Genomic DNA, 23,299 nt, shown 5'->3' with positions numbered 1-23,299 from the left:
ATATTTGTCCACTTAATTTCATCTGCCATTTGGACGCCCAGTCATCCAATTTCCTAAGGTATTCCTGCAATATTTCACAGTCCGCACGTGTTTTTAACAACCTGAATGTTTTGTCATCTGCAAATTGATTACCTTACTCGTTTGTTCCGATTTCCATATAATTTATAATATGGTTAAATAGCACCGGTCCCAGTACAGATCCCTGCGGCCTCCCTGTTCACTCTCCTCTATTGAGAGACATTATCAAACCCTCCTACCTTTAACCCCATGTGACTGAATCTTATCTTCCCTATATCACATAACATCTTTTGCACTTGTCCCCTACCACCGAACTTGGCGAATGCCTTTACGGTATTATGTAGCCACATTGAGCCTGCAGATAGGTGGGAAAATGTGGGTTACAAATGTAACAAACAAACAAATAAATTACCATTTAACCCTACCCTCTGTTTTCTGTCCAATAACCAATTTCTAATCCACACCAGAACCGTTGCCTCCTATCCCATGACTATTTTTCTCAGGAGTCTCTCATGAGGAACTTTTATCAAAAGCTTTCTGAAAACTAGCTACACTACATCAACTGATTCACCTTTATCCACATGATTATTCACGCCTTCAAAGAAATGAAGCAAATTGGTGAGGCAAAAACTTCGCTTGGCTGAATCCATGCTGACTCTGTCTCATTAAACCATGTTTGTCTATGTGTTCTATAATTTTATTCTTTATAATAGTTCCATTATTTTGCTGGCACTGACATCAGGCTTTACGTCACTAATTTCCCGGATCATCCCTAGAACCCTTTTTTTAAAATCAGTGGTTGCATTGGCCACCTTCCAATCTTCAGGTACTAACGGACGATTTTAATGACAGGTTACATATTACTAACAGCAGATCAGCAATTTCATGCTTGAGTTCTTTGAGTCCCCTTTGATGTATGCCATCCAGTCCAGGTGATTTACTACTCTTAGTTTGTCAATTTGGCTCAGTACATCTTCCAGGTTCACCAATATTCTTTCAATTCCTCCACATCACCCTTGAAAATCATTTCTGGTACAGGCAGATCTGTTACATCTTCTTCCGTAAAGAGAGAATCATAGAATTCATTCAGTTTCTCCACTGTGGCTTTGTCTCCTGAGCACTCCTTTGCTCCTTCATGATCTAATGGTCCACAGATTCCCTCGTAGGCTTTCTGCTTCTGATGTACCTGGAAAAGTTGTTACTGTGAGTTTAGCTTCTGCGGCAAGTTTCTCTTCATATTTTCTTTTAGCCTCTTATTAATGCTTTGCTTCTGACTTACCAGTGCTTATGTTGCTTCTTATTTTCTTCATGTGGTCCTTTTTTCCATTCTTGAAGGACAATCTTTGGCTGTAATGGCCTCTTTTACTTTACTTTTTAACCATGCTGCCTGACGTTTTCTCTTCTTTCCACCTTTGCAAATACATGGAATGCATCTGGACTGGGTTTCCAAGATGGTATTTTGTAATAACATCCACGCCTGCTTGAGTGTCCTAACCTTTGCAGTCGATCCTTTTTGTTTCTTTTTAACCATTTACCTCATTTTATTATAGTCACCCTTTTGAAAATTAATATATCTACAGTAGATTTCTTTTGTAGGTTCCATCCCAGTTAGTAGCTCAACCTTAATCATGTTAGATCATGTTTTCCTGGGACTCAACACCGCTATCTCTCGCACTATGCCCTGCACGCCAGCAAGGACCAGATCCAAAATGGTCCCCCTCATCGATTCTGGACCAGCTGCTCCAAGAAGCAGTTGTTTATTACTTCTAGAAATTTTATCTCCGGCACTCCCTGATGTAACAGTCAATTGGAGTAATTGGTCCGCCATTTTCTGTACCAGGGTGACACGAGACTATGGGACATATCAACTACTTGGATATGTTTGTTCGAAGAGATTTCCCCTGAAGCAGCTATATTTGCAAAACAGAGTTCCCCTGTCGGGACTTTATGAAAGTTGAGAGCATACCTGTGTAAGGCTGGACATCATAAAAATTTATGGAGATAACGTCATCCAAGATAAGTACTTTTTCCGAGTTTTGTTGGACTGAAATTGAGTCTCCACACAAGTGTTTCTAAGGGTACAATGGCAGTGTTTTTGTGAAGTTGTTACAGTGGAGTTTTTTTTTGAAGACATATGATTGAAGTGGTTCCCTCATTACATAAAAGGTGTGTCCTTTAAGAACGAGGAAGTTCTGATGTTTCTGAGGTCTTCTTTTTTTTTCTCCACTTTTTTCATTATTGCCTGCCATAGTTACCCACAAACACGTCGAGTATATGGTAGAATTGCATGATTTTTGATATATATTCTACTCTACTCGGGAATTTGCAGGGTAATTGAAATCTCCCATTATTAGCATTGCCCAATATGCCAGCTTTCGTACTCTCTGTAAACATTTCTTCATCATCTGTTCATTCTGTCCTGGCGGACGGTAGTACAGCCTACAAGAATACTCCTTCTCTTCACACATGGAATTTCTATCCTTAATGATTCCACACTACTATCTGTGTCATGTGGAATATTTATTTTTTTGACTCAATTCTCTCTTTAACATATAGAGCAACTCTCCTCCAATTTGATCCTCTCTATCATTGCAATATAATTTATACCCTGTTAACACAGTGTCCCATTGATAGTCCTCTTTCCACCAAGTCTCTGAGATGCCTATTATATCTACCTCATTATTTAGTTCTATATATTCTTTTATTTATTTATTTATTATTTTACTTAATTACATTCACATTTATCACATAAATGTAAGGAAAAACAGAAATTAATATAAAGGAAAAAGAAACATTTTCTCTCATCAATATATCTATATTAATAATCCCACCTTGAACGTTTCTGAAGCTCACTCCAAGGCAGAGAAGCTCACTCCAAGGCAGAGAAGCACAAAAATCCTGTAGTCTTCATAGGCTAGGACCAGTCACCTCACTCATAGACCCGCCCTCAGCCACGCCCCATCTGTACATAAAACGCTACCTCAACATTCTGAAGACAACCTGCTGAAGCCATCTGCAAAATCCCTAAACAGTTCATGGGTTCATAGTGGTGAAGCCATCCAACTTACCATGTCTCTGCCCCGCCCTCGAGGGCGGAACACAGAGAGTAAAGGGATCCATAAAGGCACCCCTACCAACTGGCAACCCCCTCCAACAACAACGACCCAGCAGGGGGAGTGTTTCCGTACTCCTCCCCCTGCCTAGGAATTGCTACAGACTGCTGGCAAACTCCCCAACCAGACGACCACAAAAGCCCCCGCAAACCCCCCCCCACACACAACACACATACACACACACAAAGACACACACACACACACACCACACACACACACATAAACACAACACACACACACACATACAACACACACACACACACACACACACACACACAACAACACCCACACAAACACACACACAAACCCTCACAAACACACCCACACACATACAAACACCCACACACAAACACACCCACACACACACATACAAACACCCACACAAACACCACAAACACACACATACACACCATACAACACACACACCTACACACAAACGCAAACACCAAGCATACAACACACACACACACAACAACAACACCACACATACAAACACACATACACACACATACAAACACACACATACAAACACCCGCACAAACACACACGCACACACACACAAGCACACACACACAAACACACACACACAAAACACACGCAAACGCAAACACACAAACGCACACACAAACGCAAACACACAAACGCAAACACGCAAACCACACACACGCAAACACACACACGCAAACACACCAAACAGAAACAGAAACACACACACACACACAACACACACACACACACAAACACACACACAGCGCAAATACACCACATACAAACACACACAAATGCAAACATACACACACACACAACCATACACACAAACACACACACACACAAACACACACACCATACACACACACAAGCACACACATACAAGCACACACACAAACATACACACACACAAGCACAAACAACACAACAAACACACACACAAACAGCCTCGACGGTGCACCTCTAAGTGCCCCCTCCTGCTGCATCGCTACAGCAACGGGGCATCAGAAAGCCCCTACCCCTTCCCTTCTCGCTGCATCACCCAACCCCTCCCCCGCCGCTTCACCAAGCCCCTCTCCCCCCACACATCGACTGCCTCGCCACCCGCGACCGCTAATACAAACTCTGTCCGGCGGCTGCTGCTGCTTCTATTCAGCAGCAGCAGCCCGTACATAAAGAAAACAAACAAAAAAAAGCAACCTCCTAAAACGCACCTCCGTGGAGAACCATCTCACATTGGCTGACGTCTCTGCAGCCGCTCCTCTTCTCCCCTCAACGTCAGTGCCCCTGCCAGAAGACCCCAGAGAAATGCCGAGATGTCAGAGGGGAGAGGAGGAGCGCATGCTGAGACTTCAGCCAATGTGAGATGCTTCTCAACGGAGGTGCGTTTTAGGAGAATTTTTTCTGTTTGTTTTCTTTATGTACGTGCTGCTGCTGCTGAATAGCAGAAGCAGCAGCCCCGGACACAGGTTGTATTAGCGGTTGCGGGTGGCGAGGGGGTTGATGAGGGGGGAGGGGCTTGGTGATGTGCCACGGTGGGGGGGTCGGGTGATGCGCGAAGGGGGGACAAGTGGCTTTCTTTGGGTGCTGCGCCGGCTGGGGGGGGAAGGGGGGGTCTCGCTGGACATGGGTGGCTGGAAGGAAGCAGGGGGAGAGGAGGGGAGGGTCGCTGCACATGGGTGGTTGCAGGGGGGGCAGGGAACAGGGAGATGGGGACGGGGCTCCACACACCACATGTGTGGGTGCCTGCAAGGGGGACAGGGGATACAGGATGGACACTGCAGGGCGGGCAGGGGGACAGAAGGGTTGGTGGTCATCAGGGGGACAGGTGGGTCAATGGACATGGCTGGCCACAGGGGGGGAACAGGGAAAAAGGAGAGGAGCGTCCTCAGACATGGGTGGCTGCACAGGAGAGGAGGGTCGCTGGACATGGGTAGCTGCAGGGGGGACAGGGGAGAAAGGAGGGATGCTGCACATGCGTGCCTGCAGGGGACAGGAGGGATGCTGAGGGGGGGAGCCTGAGACCACATGGGTGGCTGCAGGGGGAGCAGGAAGGACGCAGCAGGGGGAGAGGAGGGTTGTTGGGCATGGGTGGCTGCAGGGGGAACACGGGGAGAGGAGGGTCACTGCACATGCCTGGCTGCAAGGGGCAGGGGAGAGGGAGGGGGGGGGGTTCCTCACACCACACACGCAGTCACTCATTCTCTGTCACATACACTCTCACTCACACACTCACTGTCTTTGTCCCTCTCTCTCACACAGTGTCACACAGAAACACAAACACTGTCTCTCACACACTCTCTCTCTCGCACAAACACATACAGTGGTGGAAATAAGTATTTGATTCCTTGCTGATTTTGTAAGTTTGCCCACTGACAAAGACATGAGCAGCCCATAATTGAAGGGTAGGTTATTGGTAACAGTGAGAGATAGCACATCACAAATTAAATCCGGAAAATCACATTGTGGAAAGTATATGAATTTATTTGCATTCTGCAGAGGGAAATAAGTATTTGATCCCCCACCAACCAGTAGTGATCTGGCCCCTACAGACCAGGTAGATGCTCCAAATCAACTCGTTACCTGCATGACAGACAGCTGTCGGCAATGGTCACCTGTATGAAAGACACCTGTCCACAGACTCAGTGAATCAGTCAGACTCTAACCTCTACAAAATGGCCAAGAGCGGGGAGGAAGTGACGTCACGGGAGCAATGGAAGCATAAATGCTGAACTCCTGTTTGCCCATAGCGAAAACAGAAAGATTCCCTACCGTAAGCAAAAATTAAAGAATATATACCGGAGGGTGTTGAGTCTCTGACAGTGCAGGTAAAAGAAAATTGGCTCCGATCTGCCGCCAGTAGCGAACGGTGAAGTTTTGCCTCAGACGCCGCGAAGAGGTGGAGGAAGGGCGGGGAGAGAAACAAACTTCGGCCTCGTGTTAGAGCGCAAGAGAGCGGGCCCATCAGCGCAACGGAAAAACAAAAGATAAAATAAAAGCGATGGAGCCTAGCGCCACGACGCCAAGCCTTTCCCAATTCGCATATGCGGGAAGCACGAGGCAAAACAATATGGCGGCCGGAGGAGAGGAAAATGTAGCAAGTGGGGACAGAAAACGTAACCCCTCTACAGAAGATATGTTCCCGACGCCAGAACAACTGAACCAGGAGGAGGAATCCCTCCCAGAATTAAGAACTTTACTGAATGAAATCCGTTCTGATTTAAAAGCTATGCGTGCTGATTTAGCTAAGATGGGGGCAGACCTCAGAAGCGAAATAAAAGAACTTGGTCATAGAGTGGAGGAAACAGAGACAAGATTAGAAGAACAGGGAGAAAACATGGTGGCCTTGGACCGGAGAGTTCATGATATAGACCTGGGACATGAAGCACTGGCTGACAAGATAGAAGATCTGGAAAAACCGCAGCGACGGAATAACCTCCGATTTCGGGGGTTGCCGGAGTCTCCCACTTACCAAGAAACGGAGAAGGGATACAACAGATAGTAAGCGCATTGGTGGCGACTCCTGAGCGGCCCCTGGAACCTGAACAAGTTATATTGGACAGAGCTCATAGAGCCCTTGGGGCTACAAGAAATAACCTTCCCAAAGATCTGATTGCCTGTTTCGAGATTATAAGCTAAAGGAGCGAATTCTTCAAGCAGCACGCCAAAACAAGATTTTAAATGGGACACATACAAAATCGAGATATACCAGGATTTGGCGGCAGCAACACTGAGAAGGAGAGCTGACCTGAAACCAGTCACCAGGAGACTAAGAGAGATGGGACTTCAATATAGATGGAGACACCCATTTGCCCTGGTATTCTATAAAGATGGGAGACAACACCAGGTGAAAACATTAGCAGAAGCACGCGAATTGCTGCCCGAAGATATCCCAGCATCAACATCTGCGGATGGGGAAGCGAGGCGGTCCCAGACAAATATGAGAAATTACCCAAAATGGCAACGAGTAGGCCGCAAACGCCTGCAACGCCAGCAGTCAGCGGGACGCCTCACATGAACTTAAATGTTAAGGGTAATGATAAGAACTGAAATACTCAATAGTTGATATGATTAGAGATAAGGCTTTGTTTGGTGGAGCGTAACCTATCAGGGAAAATAAGTCTCTGAAAGATTTAATCGAACGAAAGGAGAGAGGCAAGTAGATAAGGGGAAAGAACAGAGGGAAATGTTAAAACTATATAAAATCCGGGGAGGGGGAATCAAAAATGGTAATAACTAACTAGAGAAGGGCAAAGGGGTCACTTCCTCTCTATAAAGCACCGTTTTTATTTTTTATGGAGATGAAACGAGTGCTCTGGATGTGGGGAAGGGAGTGGGAGGGGGAGGGAAGTTAAGAGGGGAGAGCGGGGGGAAGATAAAACATAGGGGAGAGTTACGGGATGGAGGGAGAGGGGAAAAAAAAAGGGGACAGAATGTTATGATGTTACAATATGGTGATAAATATGTTGAAAGTTTATTATTACAAGTTGTAAAATGTTTTAAATGTATAACACTAAATGTAAGAGGCCTTAATACGCCACAGAAACGTAGGCAGGTGTATAGAGAACTGGCCCGACAAAATCAGATGTAGCGTTTCTCAAGGAGACTCACCTAAGAAGAGATCACGAGCATCTGATGAAACATAAAAGATATACAATTGTCCAATGTGCTTCCAATAGGGAGAATAAAAAACTCAAGGAGTCCTGATAGCGCTATCGGGATCCCTCCCATGGCAAGTGCATACTACAATGAAAGATAAAAAGGGGCGATATATATTGATGGTAGTGTCATTATATAATAAACAATATACTCTAGTGTGTATGTATGCTCCTAATGTGGGGCAAAAAGAATTTTTAGACACAGTGGAAAAGGTGATAGAGGAAAATATACAAGGGGAATTGTTGGTGGGAGGTGATCTTAATCTCACGTTAGATCCTAAATTAGATAACTCAGGAGGGAGGGTAGAATATGCAAAAACAGATAGGAAAGCCCTTATAAGGTGGATGGCCCGATGGGATCTAATAGATATGGAGAGAGAGACATAAGACAGAGAGAGACTACTCCTTTTTCTCCCCCAAACATATACCTATTCACGAATTGACTATTGGCTAGGGGGCAGAGGACTGAGCAATAATATCAAACTAGTGGAAATAGAACAGTGCAGCTGGTCGGACCACTCGATGGTATTATTGGAGGTGGCGGGAGAGGGAGGGAAGGCAAGGAAGAGAAGATGGCGCCTAAATGAAACAATACTGATGGACCCACAAAGTGCCCTAGAAATAGAAAATAATATAAAAGAGTATATACAGTTCAATGATAATGGAGAGGCTAAACCGGCAAGTATATGGGAGGGTCTGAAAGTAGTCATTAGGGGCCAATGCATAGCAAAGCAAGCTTATATCAATAAGAAAAAAACAGAAGCAGAAACTAATTTGCGGAAGCAAATCATGAAGTTAGAGAATATGCATAAAAACAACCCAACAGATAGTAAAAAAACAGAAGAATACGCCAACTTAAAAGTCAACTTAATGAAATACAATTGGCGGATATAGCCCAGACAGTTAGAACAAATACAACAAGAATACTATGAATTTGGAAATAAAACAAGCAGATTACTGGCTAATAAGCTTAAAAACAGGCACAACGCAATTATACATGGCATACACAGCATTTCAGGGGACTAATAACACAAACAGAGGAAATAGCAGGAGTATTTTGGGATTTTTATAATCAGCTATATCAAGCAGACATGAAACATCAAGGGAGGACATGGAGCAATACGTACAAGACCTGGGGATGATTAGAATATCGGGAAGGGAACAGGAAGCGCTATCAAAAGCCATAACATTAGAAGAGATAGAAGAGGCAATAACAGATCTGCCAAACAACAAATCTCCCGGACCAGATGGTTCCCCTGCTAGATTTTATAAAAAATTTGCAAAACTTTTAGCCCCTATATTACTGAACACTATTACCGCTTTCGAAGAGGCGCAAGAGTTACCATACTCATGGAGGATGGCGGAGGTGACCATACTCCTAAAGCCAGGGAAAGACCCACTACAATGTGGCTCCTACCGGCCAATATCTCTCCTGAACACGGACTATAAGATCTTTACTAAAATAATGGCACGCCGCCTACAGGAGGTAATGCCACGATTAGTGCACGAGGATCAGGCGGGCTTCATTAGGGGACGCCAAGCACATGATAATACTCGGACATTAATGCATATCATACAACAAATACAAGATGAAAAAACACCAACAATCATATTCTCGGTCGATGCGGAAAAGGCATTTGATCGTGTAGATTGGGAGTTTCTCTTTACAGTAATACGCCAGATAGGTATAGAAGGACGATTTATGACATGGTTGCGCCTACTATATACGAAACCGATGGCGGTATTAAGATAATGGGACACATACTAATATACTAGAGTTACACAGAGGCACAAGGCAAGGATGTGCAATTTCACCATTATTATTTGCATTATCAATCGAACCCCTAGCTATGAAAATAAGGACACACAAAGATATAAGGGGGAATAATAAGGGGACAAAGGGAACATAAAATAATGCTTTATGCTGATGATGTTCTCTTGACACTAACTCATCCATCACAATCAATACAAGAGACAATGAAGGTGATGGCAAACTATGGAAGGGTCTCAGGATTTAAAATTAACATAAATAAATCAGAAATATTAAATCTTACAACACCACCTAGGGAAGTGCAGGAGATAACAGATAAGTTTCCGTTTACATGGACAAATAAATCAATTAGATATCTAGGGATACAGATCACTCCGGAAATAGGAGGATTATATCAAGCAAATTACCCCAAAAAAGTTAAAGAACTGTTTGAGGAAGTGGATAGGTGGGAAGGACTTACTATATCATGGATGGGAAGAATCCAAGCTATAAAAATGATACTCTTACCAAAGATATTATACTTGTTTATGGCCATTCCGATACCCATCCCCAAAAGTTTTTCCAACAAATAAATAGGAAAATGTTTGCTTACATATGGAGGAAGCGACCTCCCAGGGTAAATAGGGATATGATGTTCCAACTGCCCGTGGAGGGGGGAATGGGAGTACCAAATCTCCACTTATATTACCAAGCAGCCCAGCTAAGAATATTGGCAGAATGGACTCCTAGAAACAATAAAAAATGGCTGCATTGGGAGCGATCATGGATGAGCACCCGCTATATAGGAGGTATACTTTGGAAGAAGGGGACTGAAATTATGTCACTAACTAAAAGGGTACCAGTGGGTATTGGCCTATTACTGGAGACATGGTTACGGATACGACGAAAGGTGTTTCCAGAGAGAAAATACTTTTTACAAATGGATATATGTGGGGCTCCAGGGTTTCCGCTAGGAGAATCAGAAAATGTGTATAAAATTGGGCCCGAAAGGGACTATATATGCTAGGCCAAATATGGAATAATGGAGAAATTAAAAATTTTGAAGAATTAAAAGAGGAATACGAGTTGGAAGAACGGGATATGGCATATTATCATAGCCTGCGAAACTACATAAAAAGACGGGCAGGGGAAGAACTAGAACTTACAGAAACAAGGTTAGAAAAGGCACTTAAGGGAGGAGGGGGCAAAGGGGGAGTATCACGAATATATAAAGCACTATTAAAAATGTCCAGCCCTCAAGATCATTATATTAGACGATGGGAGGGGGCATTACAACAAACCTTTACAAGAGAAGGCTGGATGAAGGGAATTAGATATTTGTTGAAGGCCTCTATCACTCAATCAGTGGCTGAGAATGGTTATAAAATATGGTACTGGTGGTACTATACACCAGATAGATTACAAAAAATATATCATAAGATATCGCCGAATTGCTGGAGGGAATGTGGTAATAGAGGTACATTTATGCACATATGGTGGGAATGTCCCAAGATGCAAACATTCTGGACCCAAATTCGAGAAATGGTATACCAAGTCATAAAGATAGAATACCCACATAGGCCGGAATATTGTCTCTTGCACTTCCGACCGGGAAAATGTAAGGTACACCAACATAAAATGGCTAGCCAAATTTTTGCAGCGGCCAAAATGATAGTGGCAAGAGCATGGAAACAGATAGAGGTACCAAATATTCAAGTCGTAAAGCACAAACTTGATTACCTACATCAGATGGCGAAACTGACCGCATTGAGAAAAGGCCAATTGCATAGGTTTCAACAAATTTGGCAACCTTATGAAAAGATGAAAGAAACATGTAAATCACCACACTAAGAAAGGGGGGGGGGGGGAGGAATGGGAGAAAGACTGTTAAGTGTTTATTCGCAAATATTGTTATAGCAGAAGAGATGAATATGTTATGCATAGGTTGATTGTTGCAAATATGTGGAGATATACTTATTATGTTAAAATATAATAAAGAAATTATAAAAAAAAAAAATGGCCAAGCGCAAGGAGCTGTCTAAGGATGTCAGGGACAAGATCATACACCTGCACAAGGCTGGAATGGGCTACAAAACCATCAGTAAGACGCTGGGCGAGAAGGAGACAACTGTTGGTGCCATAGTAAGAAAATGGAAGAAGTACAAAATGACTGTCAATCGACAAAGATCTGGGGCTCCACGCAAAATCTCACCTCGTGGGGTATCCTTGATCATGAGGAAGGTTAGAAATCAGCCTACAACTACAAGGGGGGAACTTGTCAATGATCTCAAGGCAGCTGGGACCACTGTCACCACGAAACCATTGGTAACACATTACGACATAACGGATTGCAATCCTGCAGTGCCCGCAAGGTCCCCCTGCTCCGGAAGGCACATGTGACGGCCCGTCTGAAGTTTGCCAGTGAACACCTGGATGATGCCGAGAGTGATTGGGAGAAGGTGCTGTGGTCAGATGAGACAAAATTGAGCTCTTTGGCATGAACTCAACTCGCCGTGTTTGGAGGAAGAGAAATGCTGCCTATGACCCAAAGAACACCGTCCCACTGTCAAGCATGGAGGTGGAAATGTTATGTTTTGGGGGTGTTCTCTGCTAAGGGCACAGGACTACTTCACCGCATCAATGGGAGAATGGATGGGGCCATGTACCGTACAATTCTGAGTGACAACCTCCTTCCCCTCCGCCAGGGCCTTAAAAATGGGTCGTGGCTGGGTCTTCCAGCACGACAATGACCCAAAACATACAGCCAAGGCAACAAAGGAGTGGCTCAGGAAGAAGCACATTAGGGTCATGGAGTGGCCTAGCCAGTCACCAGACCTTAATCCCATTGAAAACTTATGGAGGGAGCTGAAGCTGCGAGTTGCCAAGCGACAGCCCAGAACTCTTAATGATTTAGAGATGATCTGCAAAGAGGAGTGGACCAAAATTCCTCCTGACATGTGTGCAAACCTCATCATCAACTACAGAAGACGTCTGACCGCTGTGCTTGCCAACAAGGGTTTTGCCACCAAGTATTAGGTCTTGTTTGCCAGAGGGATTAAATACTTATTTCCCTCTGCAGAATGCAAATTAAATTCATATACTTTCCACAATGTGATTTTCCGGATTTAATTTGTGATGTGCTATCTCTCACTGTTACCAATAACCTACCCTTCAATATGGGCTGCTCATGTCTTTGTCAGTGGGCAAACTTACAAATCAGCAAGGGATCAAATACTTATTTCCACCACTGTACACTCTGTCTCTCTCTCTCTCTCACATTCTCTCTCTTGACACACATGCTCCATCTCTCACACACGCTCTTTCTGAAACATACTCTCCAAGGAAAACCTTGCTAGCGCCCGTTTCATTTCTAACAGAAACGGGCCTTTTTTACTAGTATTATATAATTGTCCACAATTGGGAGATCCAAGATCAGGAAAACAATCTCAAAGAAAATAAGAAAAACTCAAAATGGTTAATCTTACAATTCACATTTCTGAGGGAGGAAGGTTAATCGGTAATTGCAGCCGGTAGAGTGGTAACTAAAGGAAGTTGCTGCAGAGGGTTCTTCATCTGTTGTTTCAACTCCACTCTTGTAATTTCTTAGGTTCAACAAATAAGTAATAAGGAAATAAAACACTTACAAGGGAATCGCACTAGGAAGGTCCCACCTAGGGCAATGATTCCTGGCTTAAAAGCCAAGAATTCACACCTCCTAGTCTGCGATTCCCTTGATATGTCAGGAAATGTATTCATCTTTGAACCCAAAAAACTATCAGCCATGTGTCGGAAATACAATTTCAAAACATTGTTCCTATCTAAATCAAAGGCGAAAGTCACTAATAATATAACTCTATCTGTAATTTCTGAACGTTCCAAAATGTCAGTTAAGTTCACATCTCTTTTCTCTGATAAAGAAAATGTTAAGGGAAATATAAATCACTTTAGACACCAGAGGGTGGCTATCAGAAGGTATTGCAAAATATCAGAGAAATATTTCTTCAACAGTTCAGTAGCTGATATATAGGATGTTATAGGAAAATTTATCATTCTCAAGTTATTTTTCCTTAATTGGTTCTCCAGAAATTCCAATTTTTACAAGAAACATGGCTGTCCTTCATTACCAAATTAACTGATTTTCGTAGAGAAACCATTTCTGTAGTCAAAGTATTTCCAGCATGAGCTTGATTGCCTCACTCGCCTACACCTGGTCTGCTTTCTGCTGCTCTAAGGTTGTGCTATCTGTGGTAAGCTTGTGCCTTGTATTGTTCCAGTTTGTTTGTTTAGTTTTCTCTCTCTCTCTCTGTTCCCTTTGTTGTGCTGAGCTGCTGTTCTGCTCCCTGTGGTTTTACCTCTGTTTGGCAGTCCCCCTGTCCTTGTATATTTCTCCTGTTCGTGGTTTTAGTTCTCTTTGCTGAATCTGGCTCCTGTTTCCGTTGAGCAGTGCACCTTTTCTGGTCTGTGTGTGTCAAGGCAGCTTCCTCTGTTTGCTTACTGTTCCCTTTTCCCTTGTGTGTTGTGGGGCAAGCATTGTGTATTCTTATAGGTAGTTTTCCTTTGTGCGCTGTATGGTACAGTCTAGTGTGTTTATTTATTTGTTCCTTATAGGGCTTCCTATATCTTTGTATGTTGTAAGGTGCAGCCTAGTTCTTTTGAGTGCTGTGGGGCACAGCCTAGTGTATTCCTATGAGGGCTTCCCTTTTCCCTGAGTGCTGTATGGTTCAGCCTAGAGTGTATTCCTATAGTTGGTTCCCTTTTTTCCTTGAGTGCTGTATAGTACAGCCTAGAGTGTTCCCTTCTGGGGCTTCCTGTATTCTTGATGGCCCTGTGAAACAGCCTTGTGTATACCTTTAGAGGTTCTGTCTCTCACCCTTTTCCTTGTGTCTCTACCCTGCACTATGTGCGCTGCTTGTGCTCAGTCGCTTGGGAACCCTTCCTTGTTTCTCCTCTCCCAGAGTGTGACTGGGTTCCCGGTCGGCCGTGAGGCCTGCTTGCTTGGACTCTGTGTGAGTGGGTTTCCGATCGGCCGTGAGGCTCGCCTGAATGCTCTATCTCCCATTTTCTGGTGGTGCCTGTTAGCTGTTGTGTGTGTGCGGGGCTTGGTGGCTGGGGTGGTGCGTAGGGCCTGTTCAGTGTACCCTAGGCCTTTGCCAAAATCCTATACTAGGCCTCGGCCTGGGCTCACGTCCAAAATAACATTTTGCTTTTTTAATATTTTTATTATGCCTATCACTAACCTACAATTCCTCCTTTAAACCTCAATTAAATTCCCAAAGCAAAATAATGTTCACTTACCAGAGAAGTGTCCTCTTCTCTCAGAACTTCTCAGAAAGAGAAGTGCATATTCATTGGAGAGATCCTGAAAAACTGACTGGCTGGTGTGTCGCAAGAACTGGATTGAGAACCTCTGAACTAGTAAGAAGTCATGTGAACTGGAAATGGCCAGAGAGCCATAGTTTACTTATCTCACTAGAAGGGAAAGAGAAACAGATGGAGTGAGGGCTAGGTAGACATGGTGGCACATTGGTGACAAAGCGAAAGGAAAGAGGAGCAATCATAGCAGCGCTCCAGACAAAGAATGCTCAACTGGTGTTGAGAATAATGCATTTAACATTAAGGAGAGACAGCTTCGGAGGGCCAGGGTGGGTGGTGGGAGAGATCTGCTAAAGTGTGTATTTGATTTGACAGTTCCATGTGTATACAACTGGCCTCTGAACTGGCTGAAAAAGAAAAGCAGAAGTGTAAGGAAGGGAATGAAATGAATTGAATGTATGAAGTAATGGCTGTCGTTCCAGAGATGTACAGGTAGAAGGGTATGAATAAAGTTTGAAACTCGCTGAAAACGGGGCCCAGTGTAAAGAGTGATGTCCAAAAGGACTCAAAAAAGAAAACTGCAAACCAGCAGGTTTACAGCCAGAAAGAGAGAAGCCTCATAACAGTGAAGTAAAGTACAGAGCAGGGGCTGGAATGAGTGAACAGTGGTTGGGCAGGGAAAGGCACTGTTAAGAGAGAATTGCAAGGAATGAAATAGAGACGTGCAAACGCATGCTAGAAGTCTGATTACACACTAAATATGAAAGGCCCATAACGAGCAATCAAGGCCACAGCAGTACATTGATAGGGACATAAGGAGAGGTGTATAATAGCAAAATAAAAAAAGAATAACAGAAGGAATGTCGTAACATTAATATGTGAAGCGCTCACGGCTCACATATTTGGTCATTTTAATTTATTTTACAGGCACTGTTTAAAAAAAAAAAATAAAAAACACAGTATGCAATTGTTGGTACACCCACTGTGTAGATATTTTCTGTTTCTCTTAGGGATAGAAACAAGAGACAGACCCTGTAAGAATTGAAATCCAAAAGCTCCTAGCTTCAATCATCTGTGCCCAACATTTCCAAGTTTCGCCTGAGAAATGGCTGCATCAGGGGCAAAGCTACTAAAAGATCAAACACAAACACATAAATGTAATCCGGTGGGTTGGTCGTGAGCCCTTGGGCCCTGGCTGAGGCCAGCAGAGCGCCGACCCAGGCCAAGGGGAGACCGACCAACCACCACACACCCCAGCTACCCAATACCCCTAAGCTACCCTCCCCCGCAGTACCTCAGGAAAAAAGGGAAATAGGCATACAGGTGGGCCTCGCGGCCGAACCGGAACCCAGGCGCGCAGAGCCACTCGTGGGGACCTCACAGCCGAACTGGAACCCAGACACACACAGGGAGGGGTGAAAGAACCCCAAGGGCCCCCCGGGCCCCCCAAAATGACAGATACGCACTAAACCCCAGCAGTAGGGCAGAGAGAGTAACAAAAAGAACCAGAGCCACATAGATGGTAGAATTCCTGATCTCTCAACATGATTTTAGATGTTTTTAGCACATTTTGAGATGTTCTTCGCAGTTTTAAAGGTTTTTTTTTAATACATTGAGTGTTCTTCCTTGGTTGGAATGTATTGATGATCTCAGTGGAACGCACTGACATCACTGAAATGCATAGAATTGCTTTCAGTGCATTCCACCACGTTTTTAACCTTTTCTTTTTTTTTTACCAGATTTTAGTAATTTAGAGATGGATTTTTGCAGTAATTATTTTTTTTGTAGTTACGGAATGTCAAACATCTTAAGATGTTTTTTAAGCCCTTTGTGTCTGGACATTGTGATCATTTACACCTGATGTTAGCATTGCCATTTTTGAGCTACCATGGAATATTTTTTACAGTATGTCACATTCTTTTAAAATGTTTTTTGACCGGAGCATTATATGTTTTGACTTGCAGCCACCATTTTTTTTTATTTGTATTTATTGAAAATGTATTAGAAATTTGGTTTTATACTCCTCATATTAATTATGTGTATGTGACAAGTCCAATATGTATAAGCTAAGCTGTCATAGTAAGTTTGTTTTCATGTTCTTTTCTGTTGAACCAGACATGGCGAAGTCTGTATTTTACCACTATTTGGGTAAGCCGTTCAAGCCCACTTTTTAAAGTTTAACTGTCACTTTAAGTGTAGTCTCCAGTCACCTTATTTGTGTGTTGATTTATTAATATAGATGTGAAGTGCAGTGGCGTACCGAGGGCGGGGCAGTGGGGGCGGTCCGCCCCGGGTGCATGCTGCTGGAGGAGTGCAGAGAGCAGCCAAGCGGCTGTCGGCTCTGCTGGTTCCCTGCTCCCTCTGCCCCGGAATAGGTTGCTTCCTGTTCTGGGGCAGAGGGATCAGGGAACCAGCGGTACCAACAGCTGTGCGGCTGCTCCCAGCAGGTAAGAATGCACCCGGGGGGGGGGGGGGGGGGTGTTGTGCTGCACCCGTGGAGGTGCGCAGCGGTGATCCGCCCCGGGTGGCAGCCGACCAAAGATCGCCACTGGTGAAGTGATTTTTACTTCTAAATGTGACTCGGTTATGATTACTGTTTAAGTATATTTATTTATAGTTTGTTTGATCTTTTAGTAACTTTGCCCCTGACACAGCCATTTCTCAGGCGAAACATGGCCATGTTATGCACAGATGTTTGAATCTCTGGGAGCTTTTGGATTTCAATAAAGACTGTTTGTTTGTTTTTTACAAGGTCTGCTTCTTGTTTTTATCCTTCATGTTGGATTTGGTGGACCGTTTGCCTTCTTGCTTTCTGACTCTTTTAGGATCCTATGTACCAAGTATTTGTCTAGTAGGCACCAAAGGAGTCTTTTATAAAACTGCGCTAGCATTTTTAGGTGGCAGTAAATGCTGAGATGCCTATTATATTCCTATGAGTGTTTCAGTGTTTACCGCCAGCTGATTTTTACCGTGAACTAAAACGCTAGCGTGGCTTTGTAAAAGGCCCCCCAAATGAGGGAAAATATTTGGTCAGTTAACTGTCGGTCAATAGGACCAAATTGAACACAGAGGACTATGAGAGCACACTGCTTTTAAAGTTCATCCTGTGTGTGAGGGAATGGGTGGTATAAGGCTGGGTTTTCTTAAGGACACTCCTTCACTGAGGCTGGAACTGAGTTATCTTAAGGCAGGGTCTAGCCTGAGTAGCTTGCTGAGTCAGGAGGGCGGAACTCAGTGGAAGTTGAAAGCCCTCTGGCAGGATAGAACAGGGATACCCTGAGGAGAGAAGAGAAGCCCTCCACCCTATGCCTATCTTGGAAACTTGCTTATAAGTGTACTTTGGACTTTAGGGCTAAGTTAGGCCTGACCGTTTGAATATGGAAGCACAGAACTTTATCTCTGGGATTCCAGGCCAGAGACCAGATGTTTATGCTATATGTTTAAGACACAGACCAGTGCAGGGTTGACCAACCTCGGTCCTCATCAGGCCAGTTTTTCAGGATTTCCCCAATGAATATGTGTGATATCTATTTGCAGACAATGGAGGTAGTGCATGTAAATAAATCTCATCCATATTCATTGGGGAAGTCCTGAAAACCTGACTGGATTGTGGCCTTCAAGGACTGAGGTTTAGACAGTCCTGGACTAGTGCATGCTGTGGACCTTCAGGAGTAGGCTATGGGAAAAATTCCTGGGAACAAGGACTGATTTTTGCTTGTTTATTCCTCTTCACCTATGGAAAGAACAGGCTACCTTTTCATGTGCCTCAATAAAATGCCTTGTTTTACATTAAACCCTCTGTGTGGCTGTAGTTTATTAAGGGTCCAGGCATGTCTGCTAGTCACGCTGGAACTTGATATTAATACAAACCATGCTTATTTTGTTTATACAGTGGAAACCCAGATATAACGCTATGATTGGGATTCATAAAATATCACGTTAAAGTGGGGTCAATAGAACATGAAAACAATTGAACCAAAAATTGATCTGTTGCAAAAGGAGCTGTATGTAAAGAAAGAGAAGTCAAGACATGATCACATTATTTATTTATTTATTTATTTATTTAATTAATTTTATTTATTACATTTTTATCCCACATTTTCCCGCATAGCAGTAGGCTCAATGTGGCTTACAGGTTCCGGAGAGGAGAGTACCATCTCCAGGAATATATACAGAGTGGAAAATAGAGTAACAGTAGATGCAAGGAAGCTGATAAGGTTCCGGAAAAGAGAATACAACTCTGGGACGAATATATAGTAGCATATAGAGAGAAGTATATGCGAATTTGTGTTGTGTGGGGCATGTTATATCAGGGTGCCACTGAATATGGGGATATTTACATTTTGCGGCAATATTTCTTCTTGTATTAAGAGTTCGCGGTGTGCATTTATTATTGTGGTATACAGTGCTGACTCTTGTCAAGACTTTTAAAACTTTGTTTTCAAAAACCTTGGTCCTTGAGAAAACATAGAGCTTCTTCATATCTGACAGCAATGTATAGTCTGAATAATACCCATTATTACCATATAGTTTTATAATGACCTCTGTTGATCGTAGAGTATCCATCTATGTTTTGCGTATAAAACTATTTACTGACTCGATTTTCTTTTCCAATTTCAGTGATGATCATGTGAAGTTCTTCTGCTTTCAGGTTCTGGAACATCAAATTAAATTCAAGTAAGATTTTGTTTTCTTCCCTTTTATTTCATTTGAAAAATAGCATTACTTTTTTGTTAGACTTGTTTTTCTTTTTCTGTTGATTAAATCATTAGAAGTTCTCTGAGTACAAGCAGATGTGAACGCTGACTAGTTCTTGTAGCATCCCACCGCATGTGGTCTGGTGCCTTCCCGCCTGCCGTGCCTCCATCTTGTTTTTTTCCATGGAGCAGGGAAGAAGCATTTTGTGTTCTCTCAGTGCGTGTATCTCAGTGCCTTCCCGTGTGGGTAGTTTTCCTTTTCTCACTTAGTATTTTTTTTTTTTTTTTTTAAATTTCCCTTTATTTTCACAAGCTACTAGACCCGTTTAAGCAGGAGCACTGACCTCCAATTTGACTGCTGCCTCTTTTTCGACTCACAGTTGAGTTCAGTTGGCTATGATTCTTTTCTCGATATCCCAGAATACTCCCAGTGGCTTCAAGAGTTAAGGACACAGAGGGTGCGGCAGGTCCAACAGGAGAAACATTTTGACTCCTCGAAGGCCATCGTCATCGGCACCAGAAGCATCGGCCTTGATGGGTGCTATGGCTTCAACATCCACTGGGAGTGCACTGACATTGAGAAGGTCTACACTTCTCTTGCTATCGAGCGCTGAGATCAGACCCCTGAATGGTTAGCATTGGTCCTGACACTGAGGACATATACAGGTTTGACGTCATCCACGTCGGCACCAAAGGACTGCAATACTGAGCATCAGGGGGAAGCTCAAGAAGCACAAGCATTGATCCTCATCAGCGCATAGTGACGGGAGCATTGGGGCATCGGCTTTGCCGGTACCCTAGAAGCAATGGCACCAGGAGGAGCACTCCCCTTCTTTGGAAGAGGTGCCGGTGTGCAAATCTCTGGGCAGCCAGGTCCCCACTATCAGTTTGGGCACGGACACTTCCTCAGGCCTCTTGTCTCCTAGCTCCCCCCGCCTTTGGCGATGCCTTCCTTTGATGAGCGGTTCCGAGCCATACTCAGGGAGGAGCTGGTGCAAGTGCCGCAGCTGCAAAACCGCTCAGGCATTGAGGGTGCTTGCGACAGTTGTGGATCAGCCTCAGACTCTTCCTGAGACTCAGCCCATGCCTGTGCAGAGATCTTCGATGTTGACGCCTCGACGTCGGGGTGAAAGCTTCCCGTAGTTGGAGGGTAGGGCTGTACCTCGGTTCTTTTCAGGGCGTGAGCATAGCTCCATTGAGCCGAGGCAGGCACAAACTCATTCAGCCAGGTCTGAGTATGATGAAAAGTATGTGGGACCATTCTTGGGACTTAAAGGAGGACTCTTATGGGATACCCTCTGATCCCTTCCAACCTCAAGAAAGACATAAATCTCCACCAGAGGGTCTCTCACTGGTTTTGTTAGGGAAATGGCTTCTTCCATTCCCATTTAAGTTAGAGAATCAGAAGAGCCTAGGGCAGAAATGTTAACTGTCCTAGACTACGAGTGGAGGTGTGCTGGTAAATGTTTAACAACGGGCTCTGTCTCCAAAAACAAACAAAACAAAAAACTGGCGAAAGCACCCTCAATGCCTTCTCCTCCCTTTAGTAATTCAGTGAACCAACACTTGCTTTCTGCCCAGGCTGATACAGCAAGCTTCTCGCTGACACAGCACATACCAGCTGCATATGGAGGGCGCTACACACATGCCAGTAGATCAGGTGACCTCTGACGCTACTGGCCTGTGCACACCTCAGTGTGAGCCTTACTGCATTAGCCCAGGCAGACAGAAAGTGTGGCTGCGCTGAATTATTGAAGGGAGGAGGAGGCGATACTTGGTATCTTGGAGGACTCTGGGAGGCAAGTGGTCACTGAGAGGCTCATACACTCTCGAACCCCGCAGACTCCTGCAAACCTCATTCTCGTACAGCGGCTTGCCGCGGTATCGTAGCCAGCTTACAAAATTTGTGGAAACTTAACAATCGGCTCGTGTGAGCTGGCTCCAGCACACCACTGACTATGAGTCTCCTTCAAAAGAAGGGATCACAGTTCTATTGCACTCTATCCTTAAAGATGCACTGATGAAGAACTGGGAATTTCCCCTCTCAGTGCAGGCCGCACCTAGGAAGGTACTTACGCAGTATTGTATCCAGAAGGCTCCCGGATTCGAGAGGACCCTGCTTGCCTCATCGTCTCTCTGTTGGTCGAATCTGCCATCAAACGAGCTAGGAGTTCCAGGGCTCATGCCTTGGCACCCTCAGTTAGAGAGGCTCAGACACTAGACTCATTTGGGAGGAAAGCTTTTCAGGCCTTGATGCTTATTGCCCACATCCAGTCCTACCAGCTCTACACAAGCCTTTACTTGCAGACTTTGATCCTCATTACACTAAGTCTTGTGGATTCTCTCCCACAGGAGCAGGCCGCAGAGCTTCACCAGTTAGCCAATGAGCAACTGGAGTGTTGCAAGTATTAGAAGTGGAGGAGTGGCCTAGTGGTTAGGATGGTGGACTTTGGTCCTGGGGAACTGAGGAACTGAGTTCGATTCCCACACAGGCAACTCCTTGTGACTCTGGGCAAGTCACTTAACCCTCCATTGCCCGCCGCATTGAGCCTGCCATGAGTGGGAAAGCGCGGGGTACAAATGTAACAAAACAAAAAAAAAAACGAGCAACTGGAGTGTTGGAAGTATCTGACCAGGGCCACGTACAATTCTTTTGATATACCACTAGTACTACTTACCGTTTCTATAGTGCTACTAGACGTACGCAGTAGTGTCCAGACTCTCCGCCATAGGTGTGGGGATGCGCACACACTCATGGCTGCATGTCTCTGACCTGGAACCAGCAGTTCAGGAGAGGTTGGCAGACATTCCTTGCCGAGTTGACAACCTGTTTGAAGATAAGTTGGAGGAGGTCATGGACCTCATCAAGAGACATACAAATACTATCCGAACTCTTCTTCAGCATTCTCTAGCTGCAGCTGGCGACCATACTACTCTGAGGCACATAGGTTTCCAATATCTTCTTGCTCTGCCCAGAACCCCCATGCCCAGCATGCTTGGCCTCACTAGTCCCGCCCTCAGAAGCCCCAGTCAGCTCCCAAGTTGAAGCAAGGGATGGGCTTTTGACTGGCTCCAGGAGAGCATACCCGTATTCAAAGTAACCATCCTGGACAGCTTACTGGTAGTAGGGAGGCTGAAATTTTACCAACACAGGTGGCCCCTGGGTTCTTCAAATAGTCCATCTTGGTTATGCCCCCTGAGAGCTTTGTACACCAGCTCTTGACACAAGCAGATATTTATAGAGGAAATCTCCGTCTTTCTACAAGCCAATGTGGTTGAACCCGTGCCACCTGTCAGTGGTCAGGGTGGTGAGCCCTTGGACCGCTGCCAGATTGCCAACCCGGAGATGAGGCCTTGACAGATGCCTGACGAGTCACATGCTGAGGCAGGGTTGAAGGCATGAATGCTGAGCAGGACCGTGGATGGCACACCAGGGCTGTGCTGGAAACACACTGGCCGGGCAGAAGCTGGAGACGCGGAGGCGAGGCTGGAACTGGAGATGTGGAGGCGAGGCTGGAATAGGAATTTGCTCATTGCGAAGGCAGCGAGGAAGAGCAGCACCAGACCTAAAAATGGCCAGCATCTGATGTCACTGGTACACGCCTTCCCAACTCCGTGCTGCCAACCCTTCAAACGTGGGTCTAGAGCATGCGCACATGTCTAGGGGTGTCACCCAGAAGTGGTGCTGTAGGGTGTGCCGGAGGCAGCAATGCCAGTAGTCCACCACACCGGATAGCTGTTGCACCTCCTACTGGACCCGAC

At 44.7% G+C, this 23,299-nt stretch overlaps 1 protein-coding gene across 2 annotated transcripts in view; it reads left to right on the top strand.

Moving 5' to 3' along the window:
• XPOT (exportin for tRNA) overlaps positions 1-23,299 on the top strand; it is a 645,960-nt gene that overhangs the window by 114,510 nt on the left and 508,151 nt on the right. The window contains exon 1 of one of the 2 annotated variants that reach the window (XM_030215951.1): positions 19,461-19,517. The exons of the other annotated variant lie outside the window; for it this stretch is intronic. The gene's annotated coding sequence lies outside the window, so the exon portion shown is untranslated. Of the gene's footprint in view, positions 1-19,460; positions 19,518-23,299 lie in introns of those variants that run through there. 2 annotated transcript variants of the gene reach the window in all.

The sequence above is a fragment of the Microcaecilia unicolor genome, chromosome 10 (assembly GCF_901765095.1).
Source record: "Microcaecilia unicolor chromosome 10, aMicUni1.1, whole genome shotgun sequence".
NCBI classification, from domain to species: domain Eukaryota; kingdom Metazoa; phylum Chordata; class Amphibia; order Gymnophiona; family Siphonopidae; genus Microcaecilia; species Microcaecilia unicolor.
This window is presented reverse-complemented; position numbering and strand designations above follow the sequence as displayed.